This window comes from Pelobates fuscus, chromosome 3, assembly GCF_036172605.1.
Source record: "Pelobates fuscus isolate aPelFus1 chromosome 3, aPelFus1.pri, whole genome shotgun sequence".
In the NCBI taxonomy this organism is placed as follows: Eukaryota; Metazoa; Chordata; class Amphibia; order Anura; family Pelobatidae; genus Pelobates; species Pelobates fuscus.
In genome coordinates, this window is record NC_086319.1 from 23,722,321 (window position 1) to 23,728,320 (window position 6,000).

The 6,000-nt window shown below is 44.5% G+C and overlaps 1 protein-coding gene across 1 annotated transcript in view; it reads right to left on the bottom strand.

Moving 5' to 3' along the window:
• Positions 1-297, bottom strand: part of PLXNB2 (plexin B2) — a 201,527-nt gene extending 201,230 nt beyond the window's left edge. The window contains exon 1 of the mRNA XM_063446803.1: positions 51-297. The gene's annotated coding sequence lies outside the window, so the exon portion shown is untranslated. The remainder of the gene's footprint in view (positions 1-50) is intronic.
• Positions 298-6,000: the final 5,703 nt, after the last annotated feature.

Sequence of the window (6,000 nt, forward strand, 5' to 3'; positions counted from 1 at the left end):
TGGCCAATGTCCCCAGTATACAGCCAGGCTGGGGGAGAGGACTCACTCACCGAAAGTTGAAGCAGAGTGCCCAGCACACTTAGAGCTGATCACAGGCAAGCCTCCAGCTGCAAGCCAAGTCCAGCGCCGTGCCCACTGCCCCTGCACACTCCTGGGGCCATATCAGCGCAGAGTACACCACCAGGACCTGCAGCTTCCCTCTCTGGGAGAGACACACCTGTGGGCGATGCACACATCCGCTCCCCAGCACAATACGAGACAGGAAGCAGAAAAAAGAGCAGAGAAAGGGAGAGGAGAGAGGGAGAGAGACACACAGAGTCCTCCTTCTCCCCCTCCTCCCTGCCTCCCCTCCTCTCCCTTCAGCTGGCTGGAGAGGATCGGGTTACACACAGGCTGGGCATGCTAAGGGGGGGGAGGCTGATAGGCATGCACATTATTTATTATTACTAGTCCCTGGCGAGCTGGGGAGCAGCCCATCAACACATACTGCATTCACTGGGCACAGCTCTGGCTATCAGTGGGTTAATCTTCTCTGCCTTTTGTTTACATTCATAACAGAACGTTCAGTTATCAAAACAAATACATTGTATCATCTGATAAGGAGAGGGTGGGCTTTGTACTCTGTCGTGTGTAAACACTGAGAAAAGGGCTCACTTCTCTGTAAACACAATTTTAATGTTTTCTGCTCTATATCTGTCTGTCTCTCACTGTCTGTCTCTCGCTGTCTGTCTGTCTATCTCTTTCCTCTCTCGTTGTCTGTCTGTCTCCTTTCTCACTGTCTCTTTCCTCTCTCACTGTCTGTCTGTCTCTTTCCTCTCTCACTGTCTGTCTGTCTCTTTCCTCTCTCACTGTCTGTCTGTCTATCTATCCTCTCTCACTGTCTGTCTGTCTCTTTCCTCTCTCACTGTCTGTCTGTCTGTCCATCCATCCCATTCCTGCATTGCACAGTTGATGTCCTTTACAGATATGATAATATGAAGAAGATATATTATTAAGGTATACTGAGAGCACAGTAAATACGGTGTGTCTGAAAGTAAATTGATTTGTTTATGCTCAGAAAATCTAGAGATTTGGTTTCATAGAATCAGTCAGGGATATTTCCCAGCAAAGTTACAAGACAGAAGTATACAGCATTGGATAGATTTCTTCCTGGTGTGTGAGAATATGAGATGATTTGCTAAGCAGAGGAGCAGCTTATTAGACATTCTGAGACAAGGCTAAAGGTCCCATTGTTTTGCTCGCAGCTAATTTCACAAGTCTACATACATTTTGCTCTTTTCTTATGACACATTACGTTACAGAAAAAAATGCCTTTAATCTGAGCCGGTTCTCAGACAACATAGTGATTTCTTTTTAGTAATTTTTACAAAATTAGCAAAGTAAATCGTGCCCGTGCAAATGTGCAAGTTTACATTTCCTCTGCACTAGCGCAATGCACAGATTTTGCACACACCATGCATTTTATAACGTGGCATATTGGCACTTTTTTGGAAAAGCTAGTCGATAAAGCGAAAAAGCCTTGATTTTCTTAACTGTTAAAGAGACACTCCAATCGCCATAGCCGTTTCTGAATGTTGTAGTAGTTATGGTCCTAGGGGGCGGTCCCGGCACACTTTGAGGTTGATTCACTAAATGTCGAATTGTGAAGCATTGCAATTCAAACGGCAAAACATGCGCAAAAATAACTGAAAAAAATTCTCAGTTATAATCACAACTTGAACCACCTGAATTTTGCCGTTTGGATTGCCGCTAGGTATAGTTTGGAGTTTTGTAAGAATCCTTGCGACTCTTAAATGCTTTTTATTTTTGTCGTTTTCCTTGCCTACAGAACTGCTTTACATTATATATCATCAACATATGTTTAGTAGTACATTAAAGTCTAGCAGGGGGTTCAGGGATGTACACTTTCTGTCACCCTGGTTAGCTCGTGCAACCTGTATCCAAAGTTGACATATTACAACCCCCTACCATGTGCTCAAACCTACTTTTGATGATGTTTACACTGTCAGGAGGCATCACATTTATAAGACTGCTCTTAAACAGCACAGTAGACCTCTGGTGGACTTAGCATACCTGCCAACAGTCCTGTGTTTGGGCGAACAGTGACAGTTTTAATCTAAAACTCACAATCCCAGCTATCTTTTTCCCAACCTGTCATTCCTTCTTCACAACCCAATATACACTGCTCAAAAAAATAAAGGGAACACTTAAACAACACAATGTAACTCCAAGTCAATCACACTTCTGTGAAATCAAACTGTCCACTTAGGAAGCAACACTGAGTGACAATCAATTTCACATGCTGTTGTGCAAATGGGATAGACAACAGGTGGAAAATATAGGCAATTAAAAGACACCCCCAATAAAGGAGTGGTTCTGCAGGTGGTGACCACAGACCACTTCTCAGTTCCTATGCTTCCTGGCTGATGTTTTGGTCACTTTTGAATGCTGGTGGTGCTTTCACTCTAGTGGTAGCATGAGACGGAGTCTACAACCCACTCATCCAGGATGGCACATCAATGCAAGCTGTGGCAAGAAGGTTTGCTATGTCTATCAGCGTAGTGTCCAGAGCATTGAGGCGCTACTAGAAGACAGGCCAGTACATCAGGAGATGTGGAGGAGGCCGTAGGAGGGCAACAACCCAGCAGCAGGACCGCTACCTCCGCCTTTGTGCAAGGAGGAAAAGGAGGAGCACTGCCAGAACCCTGCAAAATGACCTCCAGCAGGCCACAAATGTGCATGTGTCTGCTAAAACGGTCAGAAACAGACTCCATGAGGGTGGTATGAGGGCCCAACGTCCACAGGTGGGGGTTGTGCTTACAGCCCAACACCGTGCAGGACATTTGGCATTTGCCAGAGAACACCAAGATTGGCAAATTCGCCACTGGCACACTGTGCTCTTCACAGATGAAAGCAGGTTCACACTGAGCACATGTGACAGACGTGACAAAGTCTGGAGACGCCGTGGAGAACATTCTGCTGCCTGCAACATCCTCCAGCATGACCGGTTTGGCAGTGGGTCAGTAATGGTGTGGGGTGGCATTTCTTTGGGGGGCCGCACATCCCTCCATGTGCTCGCCGGAGGTAGCCTGACTGCCATTAGGTACCGAGATGAGATCCTCAGACCCCTTGTGAGACCATATGCTGGTAAGGTTGTCCCTGGGTTCCTCCTAATGCAAGACAATGTGAGACCTCATGTGGCTGGAGTGTGTCAGCAGTTCCTGCAAGACGAAGGCATTGATGCTATGGACTGGCCCGCCCGTTCCCCAGACCTGAATCCAATTGAGCACATCATGTCTCGCTCCATCCACCAACCAGGAGTTGGCGGATGCTTTAGTCCAGGTCTGGGAAGAGATCCCTCAGAAGACCATCCGCCACCTCATCAGGAGCATGCACAGGCGTTGTAGGGAAGGCATACAGGCACGTGGAGGCCACACACACTACTGAGCCTCATTTTGACTTGTTTTAAGAACATTACATCAAAGTTGTATCAGCCTGTAGTGTGTTTTTCCACTTTAATTTTGAGTGTGACTCCAAATCCAGACCTCCATGGGTTGAAAAATTTGATTTCCATTTTTTTATTTTTGTGTGATTTTTGTTGTCAGCACATTCAACTATGTAAAGAACAAAGTATTTCAGAAGAATATTTAATTCATTCAGATCTAGGATGTTATTTTTGTGTTCCCTTTATTTTTTTGAGCAGTGTATCTTGCCCACTACTCCACCTAGCCCCCACAACCAATCTCCCCCTCCCGCTCTGCACCCCATACCGCTCTCCACAGTTTCATAGGATCCGTACAGGTCAACATTTCACATTTAGATCCCCCACCTCCATCCCTATACACCTTTTCTATATATACACAAGCCCATCCTCTTACCCATGTAAAATTTCCAGGGAGTGGTGTGGTCCTGCCAACTAGGGGGGATTGCCAGTTCCTCACTTTACTATGGATTACGTATAAGAGGCCTTCTGAGAATGTGAGTTTAGAATTTTACATCATTCCAAGCAGTGGCGGCTGATGTAGGGTCGCTAAACTGTGTCGCTAGGCTTGTTGGGCTCTGGACAGTCATCCGTGTACTCAACCCCTGACCAATCAAGAAGTCATGCCTTTTCCAACACCGTAAAATATACATAAATGTATTTTTGTAACAACAGACACTTTAAAGTGGTCAGAATCTGTTGATACATAGTGACAGCCCTAAAAGGGTGTTCAGGATACAAAACTAGTGGGTAATGTCCTAAATTCTGTTACAGCAGACTAAACATTTCTCAGGGATCTTTTCCTAGAAAGTGGGTAAAGGGTTTGCCCCAAAATCCAGACATGATTAATAAAGTGTACATATTCTTATCATTAACTCTTACCAGACCAATACTAAGAGGTACGCCCCCACCTGTCCCTATGGACCAGGCCCCATTGCTTCCAAACCCTCGTCCTTGCATTGTGCAGTAGGATGTGCAGATACCTGTTCAGTACCCTTGTCAGTGCGACAACAATTAGGAACTAAGAAGTTGTGACATGGTCCTTCACATCTCAGTCTTGCCAAACTAAAAAATCTGTTCAAATAATTTTCTGAACTAAGGTTAATACTTACCATGTAAAACAGCATGCATCTGTATTGCTAAGTTAGCCCCAGCTAGGGCATTTTGCCACCCCCAACCACATGCCACATATTACCAGGGGAAGCTAAGATTGTTCTTTTACACAAAATAAAGTAGGACCTGGGGGGCAAGTGAGCAGCAGTCTTTAAGCCCACCCTGGTAACTGTTGAATTAAACAGGCTCTGGTGATCCTTTTTTTAATTTTACCTTCCATGTTTCCGAGGGTTGAAGGTGAAGGTTGAGAGAGGGCAAGCCATCAGATTCTGCCTCTGTTGATTGAGGCAAACAGGAATTGCTGCCTGTGATTGGCTTTAAACATGATACCCTGTGCTAATTAGAAAGTGCTGTAATCAACTGTCGGTAATAAAAGTATGTAGCCCTCGCCAAAGTTCAACGATTATTCATTGTGACTAGTGTAGGCTAATATATGGACAGTAGATATGAGAGCTGACCATGGCTCCAGAAAAGAAAGGTTAGATTTTTGTTATAGACACATATTATTATTATTATTATTATTATTATTATTATCATTGCCATTTATATAGCACCAACAGATTCCGTAGCACTTTACAATATTATGAGAGGGGGCAATTAACTATAAATAGGACAATTACAAGAAAATTTACAGGAACGATAGGTTGAAGAGGACCCTGCTCAAACAAGCTTACAGTCTATAGATATAACCCTATCTATCTTTTATACATGGTTCCCTGTAAGGTATATCGGAAACATTTGTTGGAATGGGCTAGGTGACGAATAGAGCAGGATCTTCAGCCCAAGCGTATCATGGACTGTATTTAATCCTCACCCCACCCATTAAAACACTGTACCCACTGCAATACTCCAACACTGTCCTGTACCAATGACACCAAATATGGTGCATTCAAGTTGGACATCACAAATTTTATTATTGGAGGTATTATTTCTCTCTCAGTTTTTCATGGGACTCTGAGCTAGCAATGCAATGGTGCCAAGATTAGACCTGGGTCTTTTCAAGACTGCAGTTGGGGCCACTGCCCCTGTCAGCCCTTCCCTAGCAATGCGTCTGGGTGACATGTTAAAGGGACAATACACTGCCCAAATACAAAATAAATAAAAATCAATGTTTAGAACTCTGCCATTGACGGTCCCAAGCCTGGATGAAAAAGGAGGAAGGTTGGGCGTGCGACTAGCAACCTCACCCTGGAAAAACCTCAACCGCTACAGAAACATCAAAAAGACCGAGTTTTACAATAGACTGCAGAAAATCGCAGAGACATTCCGAGCCAGAGACATTGTCATCCTTATGTGAGACTTCAACGCCAAGATTGGACCTGACAACACAGGATATGAACAAGTCATGGGGATACATGGACTGGGAGTGATGAACGATAATGGGGAGAGATTTGTGGAATTGTGTG